Source organism: Ambystoma mexicanum, chromosome 2p (assembly GCF_040938575.1).
Source record: "Ambystoma mexicanum isolate Mex_15411 chromosome 2p, UKY_AmexF1_1, whole genome shotgun sequence".
Classification (NCBI taxonomy): Eukaryota; Metazoa; Chordata; class Amphibia; order Caudata; family Ambystomatidae; genus Ambystoma; species Ambystoma mexicanum.
In genome coordinates this window covers 301,936,878-301,957,620 of record NC_090923.1, presented here as the reverse complement: position 1 = coordinate 301,957,620, position 20,743 = coordinate 301,936,878, and the positions used below count along the sequence as shown (strand labels likewise).

The 20,743-nt window shown below is 45.6% G+C and overlaps 1 protein-coding gene across 11 annotated transcripts in view; it reads left to right on the top strand.

Moving 5' to 3' along the window:
- WNK2 (WNK lysine deficient protein kinase 2) overlaps window positions 1-20,743 on the top strand; it is a 1,473,871-nt gene that overhangs the window by 1,385,596 nt on the left and 67,532 nt on the right. The gene's annotated exons all lie outside the window — the stretch shown is intronic.

Here is a 20,743-nt window from a genome sequence, read left to right as displayed (position 1 = left end):
GCAAGACCCCTGCCCCTATTGCATCCAATAATGACTGGTCAGACAATACCACTTGAAAACGTAATCATGGTTAATAGCAAAGAGGCTCTCCTGTGAATGATACATTCCTCAATTTTAACAATTTCTTTTTGATTTTTTTTTATTGTGATACAAATGCAACATTTACATGAAATACACTAAATATATAATTATCACACGGCCCGTGGTAGCAGCCATGTAGTTAAGGTTAAGTTGCTAAACTCACTGGAAGAGCACTTTTTCGGTGGCTTATAACTTTGCTCCCCCTGGAGGAATCCTCACCACACTTTGCAAACAAAGTATATGGCCGGCTTAGAATTTTTCAGCCAAGTTGGGTGAGGTTTCGTGTAGGCAGGGCAAAGTTATAGGGGGGGTCCCAAATTATATATTTTCTCTCCGTAGACTAAATGGGTAAACATTTTATGTACAGCTACAGGCCGAACAGTTGGATGGATTTTCACGAAATTTGCGGCAAGAGGTGGGGCTTGGGTCAGAAAGTATGCTTTTGTGTGTTTGGTGGAAATCGGACCAGTACATTTGTTGCAAAGAACTGAAATGTATGTCCCAAAAAATTAGTGATATCTGGTTCCACTCCGCGGACCAATTTCCCTGTTCGCTCCGCAGACCGAAATCTCATTGGCCTGCGGTACGCTGTGCTGTTGGTGAACATTGGATGCGGCTGGTGGTTGGCTGGAGGGAAGCGTGCTGTGCATCATAGGTTGTGGTAAATGCTGCCATGGTGTATCTGAGAACAGTGTTGTGGTGTGTGTGCCAAGCTTCTAATGCACTGTGTTCATGGCTGGGCCTCTTCTATGTAACTGTCTGAACACTAAAAGTAGTCATATCTGCCTCCACTCCGGCGTACCTTTTCCCTGTTCGTTGGGGGGTGAAAAATGTGATTGCACTGCAGTGTACGGTGACGTGTTGTGCGTGAATAGTTTTAGATAACGCCGGCATGTTCTTTCCGAGGGCAGTGCAGTGGCGAAAGGGCCTGGAAAACATAGTTTACGGCAGCTGGTGGTGGGAAGAAGGGATGGAAAGGGTGGGGGAGTGAGAAGTACTGCAAGTGATGCATCGCATTAGAAGAAGACAGTGGTGTGTCAGCGATATCTGTGCATAGTACGCCAATTCGCGGTTATCTCAACAGGCAACAATCTTGTGTGGTCATTCCAGGCAGCCTTCGTTATGGCATGCCAGCTGCAGCGGTAATGTCTTTCTGTGATGAATGGTGGCAGGTATATTTGCAGAAGGGGGGTGCATACCACAAGACATGCACATTTACAGACAGGGTGTACTAGGGTGTGCTGTGTGTGGTAAGTCTGTAGCCCCTTTAATGCATGGCTGCAGCCCTTGCACAGAAAAGTATGTCCACTGGTTGAAAGTCAGTGCCACATTGTCGCTTTGTGTGTGTGTGGTTTGGCTGCATTCCACACATTGTTGGTTGCATGGGCGTGGTGATTGGTAGAACAACGTACAGTTGTCGGTGTATGGGTGGAGATGCTGCAGTGACCAGTGATGTTCTGTGTCCACTGGGTGCACTAAGGCAATAGTGTAAATATGGAAGAGGTTACGGTGCAACTGGTTCTTACATGTACTTGCATAGTGTGCATTGCGCGGATTAGTGAGTGTTGAAGTGCACTTTTCAATACTGCTTGTGTGCATGTAGTACAGTGTGGAGAGCAGGACCAATGTTGCAACGATTGTGTTGTTTGGTTGGCATTATTACAATGGTTTCTGAATGGAAATGGCTAGCGGTGCCAAACCCTGTGGTATGTTTGTGCATTATGGTAAGTGGAATATGTGTGCATGCATTCCTGCTTTAGAGTGCAGAGGTTAGGTAGAAGTGCTGGTGCCTATGTTGCCTTTCTGATTTGTGGCACATGCCTACGTATTCGCCTGCATGGCTTTATGTTGTGGTGGGTGTGGGCAATGCCTAGACTGTTGGGTGCAAGGTCGTAGGACGTAGGCCATGCACACAGCAGGCTAGGCCTTCATGAATGCCACCACAATGTAATGCAGTCATGCACTTGTCAGTCTGCATGCATGTCAGGTTGGTGACTTGTACACAATGGTTGTGGAGGACATTGTAGACTTGGTAGAGCAGCAGAAGTGAGCTGCTATGTGTACATTAGGATACGGTGCACATCATTGTCCCTGTTGCACAATAGGGAGCCACATGTCGCCATTTGTGTTTGCTATGGTTAGGCCCTTATGAGACCCTTGCTTTAGGAAATGCTGTAAGATATGGCAGCATGAAAGTACGTGCTCAGCAGCCCACATGTAAAACATGGCCAATGCACACAGCCTCCTACATACCGTTCACCACACCTGCACCTAACAGCCTAGGCCTTTATAACAGTCACCACAACCTATTGCAGCCATGCAGTTGTCACTCTGCATGCATTTGAAGTTGGCGACTTTTGCACAATGGTTGTGGAGGACATTGTGCACTTGGTTGACCAGCGGAAGAGAACTGCTGTGCGTAAAGCATATGGTGTACATCATTGTCCCTACTGCACAATAGGGCGCCACATGCTACCACTTGCATTTCATATGGTTTGCCCCTTATACGCCCCTTGCTTTACGGAGTGCTTTAAGATATTTCAGCATGAAAGGACATGTTCAGCAGCACACATGTAACCTATGGCTAATATACACGGCCTCCTACATACTGTTCAGCGCACCCAATGGACCGTTATGCAGCCACGGATGCAGATTCGTGCCCAGGGTGAAAGCTGGCAGGCTCGATTGAAGATGGGGAGTTCAGTGCACATGGCATGAGCATTTAAACATAGCGTGTACGATGGTGTCTGCATCTATTTGAAGTTGGTGACTTTTACACAATAGTTGTGGAGGACATTGTAGACTTGGCACAGCAGCAGAAGGGAGCTGGTATGCGTACGTTGGCATACAGTGTACATCATTGCCCCTGTTGAACAATAGGGAGCCTCATGCCACTATGTGCATTTCCTATGGTTTGGCCCTTATAATCCCATTGCTTTTGGGAGTGCTGTAAGATATTGCAGCATGAAAGACCGTGCTCAGCAGCACACATGTACACTATGGCTAACGTACACAGGCTCCTAAAATCCGTTCAGCACACCCAACGCAAACTCATGAAGCCATGCGTGCAAATATGTGCCCAGGGTGAAAGTTGGCAGGCTGAATTGCAGATACGGATTGCAGTGCACATGACATGAGCATTTAACCATAGTCTGTACTATGGTGTGTTTTCGGTGGGGAGGGCATAGCGCCTTGCATGCATGGCTGGAGTGGAAAGCGCAAAAAGGAGTCCTGCTTTACTGGGGCGCGGTCCTCCTGGTACTTGGGGAAGCGTACATGCCACATTCTGCGTTTCTCACCATGCTGGCCAATGGAAATGGGACTATGGTTTGGCCAATCAGGTGCTTAGGGTGTGCATCACAGGCAAGAGCACCAATCGTGAGAAGGACTCCTCCTGCTTCACTGGGTCGCGGCCCTAGCGGTACTTGGGGAAAGGCACGTGCCACATTCTGCGCTTCTCACCATAGTGGCCAATGGAAATGGGACTGTGGGGAATGTCCAATCACGTGCTCAGGGTGAGCGTCACAGGAAAGGGCGGCAATAATTCTTTCCATTAGCTTATCTAGTGCTGCTGGCAAACATGGCAAGACGCACAGTTTACGTCGTGGGTGATGCCTTCGTGGAAGATTTGTTTGTGTATGCCCTCCAAGAAGGATTTTGTGGCAATTTCGGTTTGGAGGGAGTGGACGTTTGTGGTGCAGTGTCAGAGCGTGCTGTTTCAGCGGAATACTTGTAGACGCATGGCCTCTTCCGCAACTGTACATGTTATGGTCGTGCACTTTGGAGTCGCCTTTTTGGGCTCCATGCCTTGTTCCCGTGTGTACCGTCAACTGAAGAAGATGATGAAAGCAGTGCAGTGCATTTTTCCCACAGCCAAGGTGCATTTCTCATGTATACCCCCGAGAATAGTGTCAAAGAATTCCAATGATTTCTGTTGCCAGCCAGAGGTCGGAAGGGGTCTCAACAGAAGCATGTGTGACTTCTTGAGTGCTGCTGGGATTTACTCCTGTGAGAATGAGAATGTTGGTACTCGATATATACACCTTTTCATAGGAAATGGCATGTCTTTGTCGACCAGTAGAAATGACATTTTGTTTCACAATCTACAGGCTGCACTAAAGACCCTATTGCAAGAATGTGAGCTGATGTTGAAAACACAAAATGACGTATAACAACCGCAAAAAAAGGTGTCGGGATTGGTTACGAGGCTACAGGATTGGTCAACAAGGTTTCTGGGTGTGGTGTGTATGCACAGACTGTGGTACACAGTGCATTTGTCGACAGAAATGCAGAGGGTGCGGTTATGGCTGTGTGTTTCATGAGCCACAGGGTGCAGGTTTTAGGGGAGTTTGAAATACATTGACTGAAAATGAATGGAAAACACTGTGCAGTGGCTACTCATTTTGGAATCTATCATGTGGATGTGCAGTGCTATGGAGTACCTACAATGAAGTCACTGATTTGGTTTGTCTGTGTGACACTTTTGTAACACGCAATCATGCCGATATTATTATTGTTCATTGTGGAGGGAAAATTGAACAGCATGTTACACGAGTTTCAGTGCTGTTTGCGATGAAGGAGGTACTTGCCCAGGTCATGCGTTTGTTTCAGATCTCTTGCATAACTTTCTATCGCATTATGCAGACACCGATGTGGCTGCGTCATTTTTTATTTGGTTCGCAAATGGAGAAAGCGTGGTACATTGCGAAGAAGTGTATATGTGCCTTTGTACGACATGTGCCAATGGCGTACTTCACACATGGGATTATGATGTTTCACAGCACAAACAGTTTTCCCCAGCTATAACGTTCATTTTACTATGCCTGCCATCCCAATTTCTGCACACCCCATCCAAATTGCATTGGTGCCCTTCTTGAAAGTAGTGAACATGTTTTGTAATACGTGTTGCGCACTGACACTCTTCAAAACACTGTGCAACTCGTAAAGAGGCCTCTTTCTAAAGCAACCCCCTTTCTAACCGATTCAACTACAGTGTTTTGCACAGTGCCACCCCTCCCGCCCTGCATGCGTTCATTGGCAATTCCATTGTTCATCTCTAAAAAGTGCTTTCTTTATTTCCTTTCTTTCCTTTCCCAGTTCATTTCCATTTATTATGGTCTTCTGACACACGCCACAGAAGGAACAGCAGGAGAAAGGCCCAGTACAGAATGGGCAGCACTTGCATGGATACCATAGGGGAAGCGGCGAGAGACGGAATTATTGGGTGACCCTCGCCTACATAGGTGGCAGTCATTGTCATGCTCCCGGAAGGACCCTTCCCGTGCACTTCCAAGTACCTTCCCTCTGTAGAGTAGCGCGTTGCAGTACATGCACAATACAATGACCTTTGCCGGGTAAGGGTCTGTAGCGCGGCATATGGTCTGCAAGGATGTTTTAGAGCTCTGCTACCCTACTGGAGTGCGCCTCTTGTTGCCCGCAGCAGATGTGGCAAATGCTGTTCATGAAATTACCCTACGTATTTGTTGGAAGGGCGGTAGACTGCCCACTGGTCCCTTGTGCTTTCATTTCAGTTGTCGTCACATGCAGTACAAACACTTCATGCTACGCCATTAGTCTTAGGAGTAGCATTTAAGGAGATGCATACATTCTGGAATACAAGAATGTTTACAACAACGTGAAACACAGCTTCATTACATGGAGCAGGAAGCCATTTATTCTGGGCGACGCATGTAGCTACAGTACTTTTCTAACCACCACTAACATTGTTTGCGCTCTGCATATTCTGCTCTTTGCTTACTTGCCTTTGTATTGTATTGTATTGTTTATTTGTAGAGCGCACCGGGCCGTTAGGCAACTGGGCACTTGTGAAAATCTTAGGTTACAATTGCAAAAATATCTTACATTTACATATAGGATATCAGTTACGATAGACGTTTTTGTTAATATTAACCAGGAGAAACCGCTTGAGGCAACACTAAGCAGTAGTATACAAAGTGGAGAGAGGTATATGTACACCCAAGGTGGGGTAACTGATACATATATGAAAAATGTAAGGTTTACATTTACAGTTATCGGTGACATAAAGGATTAGAAGACGTTATAGGGAGAGGAGGGAAGTGTCTAGGTCGGTGGAGACCTGTCATTCAAGGTAAAGCGTCAGCAGTCGTTGGTGTGTAGCCAGAGTTTAACGTTGGTTTTGAATATGTGAAAGGAGGGAGTGGCTCTTTGTGAATCCGGAATAGAGTTCCATAGATGAGCTGCCAGTACTGGGAAGCTTGAGACTCCGGTTCTTTTCAGGTTGAAGTTAGGGATTCTAATACTATTGATTTGGGCCTTTCTGATGGGCCGTTCGGAAGTATGCTTGGTGAATTCCTCTGTGAGCTATGCAGGTGCTTTGTTGCGACAGTTGTGTGTAATGTTCAGGGTTTTAAGTTTGATTCGTCATTGATGGCCAGCCAGTTAGTGGCTCTTCTTTAGTTAGATATGTGTTGTCCTTTGGAATGCCTAATGCTATTCTAAGGGCATTGTTTTGCAAGGTTTGTAGTTTATAAGTGTTGTGTTTACTAGTGCCTAGATAAAGTGCATTACAATAGTCTAATTTCGATAGGAAAAGGGCGCGTGCAATGATGATGCAACTGTCCGTAGACAGTAATGGTTTACATGCATGAATTAGTTTGCAGGTGTAACTGGTTGCTGATGTGTGGCATTCACTTGCTTTTCGAGGTTGAGAGCCGAGTCTAAGTAGAATCCTAAGGTTTTAACTTCCTTGGCTACATTCATTTTGATACCATCAATAGTGATGGATTTGTACATGTGGGATAGTTTTAGTTTGCTGGTGGATCCAATGATTAAAAGCTCGGTTTTATCGTCGTGTGGACATAGCCCGTGTGTGGCCATCCAGGTTTGAATGATTTGATACATTTTGTTTGAGGTTGGTGTCTGTCGTAGTCTCCTTGGATTGGGAGGAGGATCTGGGTGTCGTCAGCATGATTAGTATATGACACACCCAGTTTGTCCAAGATATCGAAGAGTGGCTTTGTAAAAATATTATACAAAGTAGGGGAGACACATGACCCCTGAGGAACACCACAGGTGATGGGAGCTGGGTCAGCAGCAGAGGTGGTCGAGAAGACTCTTATTGTTGTATTATCCAGGAATGAATGTATCCATGCAGTGGCCTTAGTAGAGAAGTTGGCAGCCAATTTGAGATGGTTACATAGTACTGTGTGATCTACAAAGTCAAATGCGGCTGATAGATCTAGGAGTAGAAGGATGGAGATGTCTGGTCTATCTTTATGCTCATCTAGTTGGTTTTTGAGATCAAGGAGAGCCGTCTCGGTTCCATGTCTCGGTCTGAATCCAGATTGTCTTGTGCCCAGTAGTTTATTAATCTCCAGGTAGGACTGAATCTGTAGATAAGCAGCTTTATCTAAGATTTTAAGGAGGAACGGGACTGTCGTTATAGGCCCGTAGTTCGTTTGGACATTAGTGTCTAGGTTAACTTTTTTTACGAGGGGTAGGATCCAGGCATCTTTAAGGTTGGTAGGCACAGAACATGATTTAAAGGATGAGTTGATAAAGGAGGTGACTAAAGGGGCTAGTTCTTGTGCAGCTTCTTTGATAATTGGGGCTGGTCAGGTGTCGCCAAGAAAGCGGGAAGGTTTAAGAGATGTAATGATATTCTTAGCTTCTACAATGGAGATGGCTCTAAAGTTAAATAGGTTATGTGGTTTAGTTTGGTTGACGGCAATTTCCTGTAGGATGGCTTCTTGAGTGGAGAGCGCAATGTTGTGGAGGGAGGATCTTTTGGCTGATATTTTGTCTTGTAACATGCTGGTTTTATTGCATAGGGCATTTTGAATGTTGGTGCACCAAACTTTATCTTTGGTGCAGGTGCAGGAGTCTACAGGTGCGATAGGGGATTCTAATTCTCTGAGAATGGAAAAGATTTCCCTAGTGTTGGAGTTTGTTTTTTTGATTCTGTCATTAAAGGTCTCTTTTTTTTGCCTGAATGATTTTTTTCTTGTAACTATTAGTAAGGGCAGTGAGGAGAATTTTGTTATGAGGAGAAGGTTTTTTTTCCAGCAGGCTTCTGCTGGTCTTTTTTCTTTACGCAGGGCTTTTAGGCTAGGGGTGAACCAAGTGTTGAGTTGGGCAAGAGGTTTAGATTTGCTTAGTTTCAGTGGCGCAATGGCGTCTGTCTGAGTTGATGGTGTTGTTGTACAGTTCGACTAGATCATTAGGGTTAGTGATCGAATTGTAGTGATTAGTGATGGGCTGAATCAGAGGGAGGAGATTCGTGACTGTTATTTTTTTTATACAGCGGGTGAGGGCTGTAGGTGCCAGTAGTTTGTTTGTCTTGGATTGAGGTAAGTCTGCAATGGTCAACGAGATCAGATAATGATCAGTCCATATTCACGGTTCAATAGCTGTTATGAGGGAGGGGCAGTTGATATCTACAACCCAATCCAGTGTGCGGCCTCTGGAATGCGTGGGGCCGTTGTTTCGGATGGTGAGGCCTGCTTCCAATATTGTGTTGGCTAGGATAGAGGCATTAGTGTCTTTAGGGCCATTGTGGCCTAGGTTGAAATCGCCAAGTAGGATGATTTGTGTCCCCGGTTTGGCATTAGTGTTTAGAAGGGTGGTTATGTCTTCTTCAAGCAGAGATTCCTAGTTTTAGGGAGAGTAGTTCTGCTGAGGGCATAGTCATGGGATCTATTTCTTTGATGGTGAGATCGGCTCTGCAGATGAATGTTATGCCGCCTCCTTTGGAAGTTTCTCTGTGTTTTCTAAAGATGGTGAAGTTCGAGGGTATGCCTAGCATTAGGGCTGGGCCAGCTGCTTTGTGCAGCCATGTTTGTCACTGCTAGGAAGACGAGTTGGTTGCAGGTGATGATGTCGGCAATTTCAGAAGCATGGGCTATTAAGGATCTAACGTTGATGAGGCCTCCCTTAAGGTTCTGTGTTACTTTCATGATATCACTAGTGTGGACATTGTTGATCATGGTTTCAGAGGATTTAGTGCAGGGTTTCTGAATACGGATAGGTTTGCTTCTAGATGTGTTACAAGAGGTTTGTGTAGACTCTGTCTTGGAGTGACCGTGAGAAAGGTGGGCTTGTGGTGGCTTAGGCAGTCTAGATCCTAGTCTATTGTTTCTTAGTATGGTAGGGCAGACCTGACTGTGGTAGATATGGGTAATGGGCTCTAAGGATTGTTGGGACCGACGCTGGGTATGTGTCTTGCTAGTCGGTTCCCTTTCTATCGGGAGTCTATAGTGGAGAGCTTTCATTGTAGAGAGGGCAGTAAGTGTGGTAAGGAGGGCTAGGGAGCAAATGTGTAGATTGGACGTGGGAGATGTCATATTGGTGTTGGTGAGGGAGTTTGTAGGCAGGTGTAGGGCATAGGAATGGACTAGTTTAGGATGGCAGTGGTCAGTATAGGGCCAGGCTGGTGCAGTGTAGCAGCAAACAACATAGGGCCAGGCTAGTACAGTATAATAGCAGTCAGCGTAGGGCTAGACTAGTGCAGGATAGCAGCAAACAACATAGGGCCAGTACAGTGTAACAACAGTCCGCGTAGGGCCAGGCTAGTGGCGAATGTGATTAGTTGAATAACTGGAGTTTTGCTGTGTGGTCAGACAGGTAGAAGGCAATGCAGACGGAGCGTGAGCAAATGGAACAGTTAGCAAACCATGCCACTATTGGGAAGGAGTTATTTAGTAAGGACTGTGGAAAATTATTTCAAAGTTATTTCAGGCAGTGTCTAGCATCATGTCAGGAGCAATAGTTGCAGGCAATACATATGGTGAGACAAGCGAATGCAGTCTAGCACACTACGATATAGGTAGATTACTGGAAGGTGGGATTAGCGCAAGGTATTGAGGGCAATAGGTGGCCAGAGCAACTCAATGTCTCACAGTGAGGTCAGCAACCGTGCTTACCGGTGGAGCTGGTTCAAGGTGGTGGCACAGGGAGCAGCAGCACAAGGATGAATGAAGCAGCAAGGCAGGAGATCCTTTGGGTTGGATAGTCTTAGCAGGGGAGGCAGGGGCACAAGGAGATGTTGTAGGCGAGGTGTAAGACTCGTGGCACTGGGCTCGAAGGCTCCTGACAGGAAAAGATGCCTTAAAATGTGTGCCTTTTGAATGTGGGCCGGCTTGAACCTGCCGGCTCATGATTGGCTCTCAAGTAGAAACGTGACCCAATCACAGTTAGATGGTGTACCCGATGTGTTTCAGCACATAGGTATTGGCAAGGAGATGGCGGGCGGGCATTTTGGAGTGGCTAGTAGCCTCGTGTTGCTTAATGGTGGATGCTACACTCCTGTGTAGTGGGGCCCAGTTGAACTGAAAACAATATTCCCATTCAATAGCCACTTAACAAAAGCGAATTGTGGTGGGGTTCCAGCGGGAGAAAGGCAGAATGCGCAATGTTGTGCTGCAGGCTTAGAAATGCAGCATGATATGGCAGGGTGCCTACCTCAAGTTTAGGGTGTGCGTCCAGGCAAGCCACTGCTCTTGCAGTGGGGAAGGGAGCTCCAGCTCCTCCTGGGGCAGGGCAACGAGTGCACATGCACTAGTATGTGTGTGACCAAGCCGAACCAGCTTTGCCATTTTACAGACTCACTGCAAACTGTCCCACCTGCAGCTACATATTTTCTTCAACTGTACGACCTGCAGGCGACCTCTTGACACTTTACGTCACACTGCTCAGTGCAGCCGCAATGTGTCTGTTTCATGGGTCATGGAAAGGCAAGCATCACACCTATCAGATGAATGAGACATTTAACACGCCCACGTTACACTGCAGGTTGGTGTTCCTTCTTTACCAGTGGGCGTCATACAGTCAGGCGTGCTTTAGCCACACATTGGTAGGTTTGCAAAGCTACCCACGTAGTCGGCAGGAGTACTTGAAATGCGGTAGCCTACTATATCAATCTGTAGGGCTGGCGACAGGGGCGGTTTTGCCAGCACACCGTGGATAACCTATGCATGGGTATAGGTGTGGAAGGGATACACGTGCACTTCCACAACTATTTAAAAGTGCATTAGAAGATGCGGAAATGCGCCCACTAATGGAGTCCTAGGGATACTTGCAGTGTGATTGCACATACGCCGACCAGGTGCAGTCTCCCTAGGAAACATCCATATTGCTCATCTGTAGTCATCTCGTCCAGTACTGTGCGGCACAGATTCACCATGATATGTTGACACAAAAAGAGAAACTACTCAAACACTCACCAACATTTACCATGTACATCTGTAATTGCTAAGATACACCAACACTATTCAGAAAAGGAAGGGGTAGCGCAAATGGATGCATACACCAGACAATTTGGCCTTTCCACATGTTTATCATGAGGGCAGCAAGGAATCAGCAATAAACTGTTATTAACGGGACGTTATGGTTCAGTTGCAGTACCAAACAGCTATCATCTTTAAGGAAAACACTATGCTAAAGCAACATTCTGGTTACAGTGCCCTACTAAAAACCTATGAAATTCACTAACAATAATGTTGTTAAAGGGACGTTATGGTTAAGTTGCACTAGTAAAAACCTATGCAATTCAATTGACAAACGTTGTTACAAGGATGTTATGGTTACAGGTAAAACCGAGAAAAAAAAAACAAAATGTGCCAGTTATGGTAAGATAAGCAACCATAACTCGCACCACCAGTGTGCACTGCAAGGACTATCACCCATTACATCAAAGATGCCATCACAAATCTCATTGATCACATCACTGTTAACATCACGTGTGGCTGTCCCTTTTTTGTTCACTGACATAGGTAGGCCAGGTGCTTTTCTTCACCAACAGTCAGGAAGTAACAATTCTAAAGTTTCTATCTTTGTGTACAGCACCCTTCTCATATGTCCTTGCACTACTCTCAGGGTTCACTCACATCATATGATGCATATACATATAGTGGAAGAAGAAAGCGTAAAACACAACCATCATCTCTGTGCAATAAGGTAATCAGTTAGGTTATGAACACTTTCTGGTAATATTGATCCTTGTTTGCCTACTGTAATTTCCCTATATTTGCACATATTTGTATGCATTGCGGTGTCTTTCTGTTTTCTGTGCAGGAGTGCTATAATGATATTATTAATGCAATGGTAGCTACCTCTTACATGTTTCACAGTACACGAAACATTAAAACGAAAGCATTCATGATTTCGCTATGTAACATGGGAAGATTTTCAACATTACACTTCTATGGGGCATGGTGCAGACAATGGCTAGGTGGCCACATGATTTGGTTCATGTACTGCAAGGAAGCCTGTAATACAATAGTGTGTATAGCAGAGATTTGTGATGGCATCTTTGATGTCATGGGTGTTAGTCCTTGCTCTGTCGAATAGTCCCAAAAGATCCAATCAATAAAACCCAAATATATTGGTACCAAGGTATTTAAATGTGGAATTTTAAAACTTGCATGGTGGTGTATGCAGTCATTTGGGCTAGTCCGGCTTCCATTGGTCCATAGACGCACACAAACACATTTATGTTTGCATTTGTATGGCGCCTAAACCTGTCGGCATCAAGATGCTGTTATGACACGTTGCACACAATGAGGAAAGGTAGAGGTGGTACACTTCCTCCGCTTATCGTTAATAGATTCTTTCTACATTTAGGAGCACAGGGTTACATACTTGGATCATGTTCACAAGTCACATGCTTGGGTCATGTCAGGTCGTCAGCATAAAGCAAATAACTAGGTTTTAAGTGTTTTTCGGAAGATCCCATTGGATTCCTCTGCTCTTATGGAGGGCGGGCAGGAGGGAGTTTGTGTGTAGCTGCCACTATTGGGAAACTTGTTTGAATTTAGGTTGAACAAGGCAGTGTGCATGGGCTGCTCTTACTGGTCTGGCGGAGTTAGCTCTCACGCTTGTGTGCACAAGTAGGTACCCAGTTCCATCATAACTAACTATATTAAATGGGTCCGCACCTGTGGTAGAGTGGGAATTTGCCGACGGGATGGTGGTAACTCACCATGGCTGCTTCCTAATAAAATATGTAGAACATAACTGGTGACAAAGACCCCCACGCTGCTAGAGTTCCAGTGCTGCTAATGCTGAAACAGTGAAGTGGGGCACCGCGGGATGATTTCCAGGCTACAGTGATCATGTACGATCTTCCTCTGAATGGGTAAACACCACAAGACTCTGAATGCAATCTGGTGGTGATCTGTGGCACTTCAGGCGTGGTGATGTTGACCGGTGTGGGGATAATCCTGGATAACCTATGGCAACATCAACTTTTTCACAGCACAATTCTGCATTGGCCCGTAACATGATGCTACAGCCTTCAGCAGCGCATGACAGGCTTGGGGGTTCCAGTTTACCCCCCATTGCCGCAGTTTGGTAGGGCTCAGGACCACTCATTTCTTTGCTCAATTTGAACACACTAGCTAGGCTGCCTTAAAAATGTCCGGGTGTGGTTAAAAGCTGATCCAGAGGTAGAGATCTACACTGTTGCATCTGGTTGGTGATGATGTGCAGGACCTGTTAAACTTATTCCCTAACACAGAAGATAATGATGACTATGACTTGCCAGTAGCCACATAGCCGTAGTAGCTAAACATTTAAAACCTCAGATTATTCCAGAATATAATTGATTCAATGTACACTGGGCAGTACAGAAGCAGAGTACGTCACTCTGCTTTTCCACACCCGAACCCCTGAAATCTCAACCTCCAACCCACAGCCATGAAGGAGACCTGGAGTATCCGGACTCAAGGTGCACCTGCTCATACTGTGGAGGTAACCTTTTGACATGTTCCGCAAAAGGATAGGCCTGCAGAAATTGCTCCCGTACTCCAGTGGGAAGTCTTCGGTGGTGTGGCAACTGAAAACTGTCTGTTATTTCCATGTCTGCCTCCTAACAAGGCATGGAGAACATAACACTTGGTAATGTAGAAATAGCTGTGGAAATGTTAAACAACCTGGCATGTTGAGCAGTGCTTAATATATGGGGGTTTTTGCCAGGGCTGAGCCCTGGCACTTAATTTTGAGCACCGGCACTTCTTGCCTCACTCACTTCAATTATGAAGTGTTGATGGTGTATCCATTAACCCCAATGAGCTGTAGTGTAAGCCCAAATATGTCGGCACTGTGGGGAGCAGCTATGGGTGCTGGCAGCAGTGGTGGTAGACTGCCCACACGCAGTCTCATAGGAGTGCAACCAAATATTTGGGCCCTGGCACTTATTTGGTTGACAAATTAAGCACTGACGTTGAGATAACTATGGTAGGCTTGGGATAAGTACCATTGCACATAGTGGCATGAATTTTGCTAGAAAATTCTATTTTCTGACTTGTATGCTCTTGCCTTGCACAGGAGCAATGGTGTGTATTAATTATCCTAGCACAATCTTTAAAACTGGTGTTAATTAGATCTCTTTGCAAAACGTGTATGCAGTAGTTTTAAATGCGGTGCAGTAGCCTTGGGGTGGGGTGTTTTCCAATGCAGTAGTGGCGCACCCTATCTGGCACTACTTCAATGATGGGGCACAAATATTGGTCTTCTGTACGGCCAATGTTTCTATGTGCGAGCACAGTCTTCTGATGTGCACCTGACTGATTGCTTTGGTGAAATGTTCCTACATAATGGTGCATATTTACAATGTGATCCCAATTCAACCCCCTAGATCCATAGCCAGCATAGTGAGTGCTGAAGGATCATTGGAGTTGTAGTCCAAAACCTCTGCAGCGCTATGTAAGTAACCAGGGCTCAACGTTCCCATCACTGTCTTTTAACATCTCTGCTTTGTGTTTCCTAATGCAACCAGCCAGTTCTCTGATATGGTTAAATTGCTTACACTGCACCATGCGGTCCGTGAAAATCGTTTATGGCCTCCACGTTATAGGACCTAATTTGGTGTGTAAGGACCTTCCTCACTTAGTGTCAAAATTCCACAGTGATCCAGTGCTCTTTTCTGGCCCATTTGCTAAGTACCAGGTGTAATGTGCGGTAATTTCCAAATAAGAGAGCAACACATACACATAATCAACATCATGATGAGGTTGGTCACCAATATTATTCCCTCATAATTTACGTTTTCCATTAAGGCAGGATGCACACCTGTTAGCCATTCATTTACTTGCCGTCAGTCCCGGGAACCGCATGCAACCATCCTGGTATTTTCTTTGCATTCTGGGACATGTCCTGCATTGTAAGGAGAAGTGAAAATCTACAAATATACTCAATGGCCCACTCGTAACTGATGCAGTACTACTTGATCTCTGCCTTATGTTCTTTGAAATACACAGTTCACTATTATTTGTGCAGCAATTGCTCATGGACCTATGCATCTCTTGCCTGGCCTCTGGTACCATCGTAAGTACTCAAGGAACATCTATCTAGATGCTCACTGATAGTGTCTTTTAGTGAGACATGTATTCTCTCATCCTACCAAGTAACATACCAGCATTTGGGCAGTGCCCATTAAACTGGGTCATGAAGGACCAGTCCAGAAAGGATCTCTTCTATAAAGGAAGGGCTATTGTTTGCATAAATTCTAGTTAACATGTAGATAATATGCATTAATCAGGAGTTATCCTCGTTTAAAATCTGTTAACCATGAAATCCCTTTATGCAATTTGTTTTAAGTTTAAACTGATGAATTTATTTTTGCCTTGTATTCTGCAAAGTCTGTGACCGAAGGATGTTTGAAAAAAATATATATCCACTGGATACAATGCATACTAGATTTTTCATGGGAATTACCCCTACGTCTGACCCAGTCTTAACTAGCAAAGGCCATCTACGTTACCCTAGATCTTTTTCACCCAACATTTTCTTGAATAAAATCGTCTCCCACCCAAAGTTCTTCTCAGCAAGGGGTACGTTTAAAATGGCTGCTACAGCTTAGGCATTCCCGTTCATCACTCAGTGGCTGCTGGCATACCCGTTTTTTTTCCCGGTCGGGGCGGGCAACGGCCTGGGTCGCAGAGCTAAACCGCTTAAGAAGGAGGGGGCTCAAAAGATTAAGCAGCCTGCTCTTGAGATGTTCGGCTGGCTGCTCTCTGCTGACTTTTGGATGACTGCGATGCGTTCGGAATATGCAAACAAAGGAATGCATATTCCATACTCCGCTTGTGAGATGCTCTGGAGTCACAAACCCTGTGCCCCTCATTCTGTGTGTTGACAGCCTTTCAAGTGGGGCAATTTATAAGATGAATGCTAATTTAACAAGCCATTGTTTTTTACACAGCACGTGCTTAACACTGCAGTGTTAAGCACTGAACATGGGCATTTTTATTCACCAGGTCAGTACAAGTATCAGTGAGTTGACCAGACCTATGCATTCTTCAAAGAGAATTAAAATGCCGCAAAGAAAACGTTTTAAACTGTCTTGTTTATTTTAATGTCTCTTTATTTGAGACACCGAAACGTTTTTTTTAGTAGTATATTACTTTTTAATTAAATATAGTGCATCCCCTGGCAAGGTTAAGTGTCATTTTCTTGCTTAAGTAACCTTTTATCTGCCATGGGTTTTCCCCCCAGTGCCAAGGCCTTTTTTTGTGATTTCAGTATTTCACCATGCAAAGCCTTCTAACATGTTCTCCTTCATTAACCCCTTAAGTGCCAAGGACAAGCTATCTCGTCCTTGGCACTGGGGAGGTAATCCGAAGGACGAGATACTTGGTCCTTGGCACGGTATGCTAGTGACTGCTTTGGGACATGGACTAAATGCACGCGCTCAGCATCAAAGGACTTTTAATATGCCAAACAAGCCAGCCACTGCCTAGCGAGTACACCAGATCTCAACTCAATATCACTTGGCACCTTGATTAGGAAAGTAGAGTTCATTGTGTGTCACCATGAAGACAGTAGTCTATGGCAAATATTGATTAATGGTGTCTGTGGCGCTCTCGTATGTAACAGCACATATGCCGGTTTTTGTCTGATGTGCCCAATATCCATGGAATAGCATACTGGAACGTTTTGTGTATGGCTCTGATGAGCACGCCATACTGTGCCCACACTTAAACGCATAAAGCAATCAAAGAAGTTGCCTCAAATTGTACATCTACTAGGACAAACGCCCTTTCTACACTGCCATCATTTTCAGTTGCTAGCTGCAGGACAGCACTAATAAGATATGCTAATGCCAGCTCTGTTAGATAAAGCATGGGTCTGCTAGTTCTTGCAGAAATAACCCCGGAGGCCTGCGTAATAGTGAGGAGGTAGTGGCTGAGGAACTGTGACCCCGTTTCCGTGCATTAGAAGACAGTTTTGTTTAAAACGTTTAGTCCGCTTATTACGGGTCAGGCTAAAGTTTGTAAAATGTACAATCCTGTCTGTTTAGCCTTTCTGTGCATTGTTTATTGGGTCTCTTCTATGGTATCCTGTCCTGTGTACAGATATAATTCCCAAAATAGGTTTCTATATTGGGGGTTGGAAATGCTCACACTGAGACTGAGCCCTTCCTCATCTAAAATTCTTTGAAACAAGAAGCAAAAGAGTCCTTGAACCCCATTTGAGTGTCGAATGTTGCAGCCATTTTATACTCTCATCCAAAAACCTAAGGGGTCCAAATGTCTATGTATGGTTTATGGTTACAAACATTTTAATGTTGGGCTGAGTGTTGTGAACAGTGATGTGAGCACCAAGCCATGCATCTGTTACGAATTTAGAGATTCACACATACAATCCTTTTATCACAGACTTGTGTATCCGATATAGAGAAATCTGATCACTGTTATAGTCCTGAAAGTCTTTGATTTAAGGCAAAGCATACAGGAACCCTCACTGGTGCCATTTGTCCCCTTTCCAACTCTCATAGAGGTATTTTGAAAGAGTAGATTAAGAGTGCACCAGACTGTCCTTCCTGGAATGATAACCTTCCATCAGAAAATAATTCATATGGTTAGTCTAGTACTGCCCCTTGCAAAATACAAGTGGGGTGGTAGGAACAGAACACCTGCAACACAGGGCCAGTACGACGTGGGCCCTCAGACCCCGGTAGGCTGGTCACACCACAGTGTGCCAGTATGGACAGTTTGAAACTGCATTCAGGCAAGGCCTCCCCCTAGAGCAGGTCACAGAAAAAACATTTACTTGGACAGCAACAGCTGTGTTTTCACATTAGAATTCTTCTGTCATGTACCTGCATTACAATGTAATGAAACCACTTTCATTTAATAGCAATTAATTATTCATATTGAGGAGGGGTTCTGTCGCACAGCACATAGGTGTAGTTTGGAGTGACGTGTGCCAGTCTGGGGGAGGAGGGGGGCATTCTTGGTTTCACCCTGGGCACCAAGTTGGCTAGAAACTGCCTTGGCTGCCGGGCGTGTCTCTCACATCTTGCTGTGTTGGAAGCTATTCACCCACTGCTAGTCGGACTGAGGTTGTGGTTGAGCCTGCTTGTTTGAGGCCTGCCATATTGCATTTAAGGAGTATGTACTTTTCAGCACAGTTGGCGACTTGCGTATCAAAAAAGCGTCACTCATCTATGTGGGCTTACTGGTTCGGCCCGCTCTGGACAGTATGTGGATCAGTATGTGGATTCCTGGTGTGTGCAGTAGTGTACTGCTTCATATCAATTTGTCGGTTGCAACAGGCTCACGTTGAGGAGGGAATGTGGCCCTATGTCATAAGCCTCCTATGCCTTGTTGACCAGGATACTGGAGTGTGTGCGTTATGTCACCAGGGGCCCTCACAAGCGCTTGAAGCAGAAGCCAAGCACAGGAAACCTTGTGCTTCTGGCTCATTCAGCTCTTCTCTTTATGCCTCTGCCAGAAGGAAGAAGCAACGCAGATCCTCCCAAAAGGTAAAGGCATAAGTCCGAGACACTTTGGTGAATAATAGAGAGTGGCTACTTACAGGGGCAAGACAGGGCAGAACCTCTCCTTTCTCCCCTTCATCTTCCTCTTTGTCATCACCCGAGCAGCAAAGATCTGCACCAGTAGTCTGTGGGCAGTGTTGCAGCACATGGCAATAATCGTGCGATGCGGCCCCCAGTCCTAATGCATATTCAACAGAATATGCACATGTATGTCTGTATATTTATAATATTGTTTTGAAATCTAACTAACGGTTACCATCTGCCCAGTCTCTCGAGGTCTGTATGTAATGAGGTGACTCCTGTAGCTCATGGCCAGCTCATGGACACTTTCAAAAGAAAACTCTGTGGAGGCCATAAGGGTTCAGGAGCAGAGTGCTGTTTATTCAGTTGTTGCTGAGCCTCAGGAGGGCCATGTTGCATTTGCAGGGTGTTGTGCTACAAAACTACCTGGTTGATCCTGCTGAGTCTTTCCTTTCAGCTTGGTGCTTTCTGAGTGTTCAGGAGTGCCGTGCAGGTCACTGCTGTGGCCTGCTCCGCCCAGTGACCCAGCCCCTTGCTCAATCTTCACCAAGGCCACCCCTCCATAGTCGCGGCCTGAAACATGATGACCTCGCCAGACTGCCTCCTGCAAAACTCTGACTGTACCACTTCTGGTGCGCATGACTTAGACATGGAACAACTCCTTCAACCATCCTGCCTCTAATCCTGCTTTACCCAAGTCACTCCTGGCCTATGCGGCCAGTGTCCTGAAGTTCTCCAGCTGGCACCCACTGCTCTTTATGACTCAGGCTGCTCCTGTCATGCACAGCCCAGGGGAAAACTGATGCCTGCCTCCTTTTAGGCAGGCCCCAGCCTCAAGACCGCCAATTTGGAGCTGGGGCCACCTCTCAGCACATCCTGCACTGGCAGAAGGTCCACAGGGACGAGGCACGGGCGCCAGAGCTCTTTCACTTCCCAGAGTCCTTGTGTTTAAAAAGGACCGCTGAAACAGCAAACAGCGAAGGATAGGCTGCCAACACCAAACTATGGAGGCCAAATTTGCAAGAACACTTTTATTCAAAGAGCACACTTTTTTCAGCTGCTTAGATTGGGTTTGTTTGTGTAGTTGGTTGTGTCTGAAGTCGGGCCTTCCTGCATTGACTGGGAGATAGTTTCAAAGCTATTGTCTAAAGGTGGTCTTGGTGTTTGTCACACCTGTCTACACCTGCAGCCCCTCTTTGGCATATATATCTCCATTGGTCTGGAAAGTCATTGGACTTTGAAAGATCCATCACAGTCTCTCTGCAAGTGGTGGTTTCTCTCTATTTATGAGCCATCCTTCTCAATGAATTTCCCCTTGATCTAACCTGACTAGCTGTCATCACCATCGACTCTAGAGGTTCGTGGTCGGGTGCGATCCTGGAGACCAGAACTATGCAGTGATGATGTGCAATCAGAGGTTTCTCCAATCTTCCAACTGGAGGGAATTTGAAGCCACCTAGAATTCTATGATGAGTTCTACTTTCAGATCATATCTCAGTCAGTGAGGGTATAAACAGACAATGCAAAAGCAGCCTTGGATCTTTAACCACCGAGGATCATGTGTTTCACCATCTCTGGCCTTTGTCTTGCCAGCAGAGTTCCTGGCCAGAGAGGAATGTGTTGTCCCAGTAAGCCTTGCACATCCAGGGAGTCCTCCACAGGCACTTAACCTCTTAGATGATGTCTGGCAACATTGCTCTTTACTCTATCGCCGCTTTGGCTGGTCAGAGTTGGCCATGTTCGTCCCCCGGTTCAATCATAGAGTGCCCATCTTGTGCTCCAGAGTTCGGGAGGAATTGGTTTGGGCAGTTAATGCAATTGTCAGGGGCTTGAGGGCAGAACTGTGCCCACAAAGTCGAGGGGAGAAAAGTGCACAAGAGA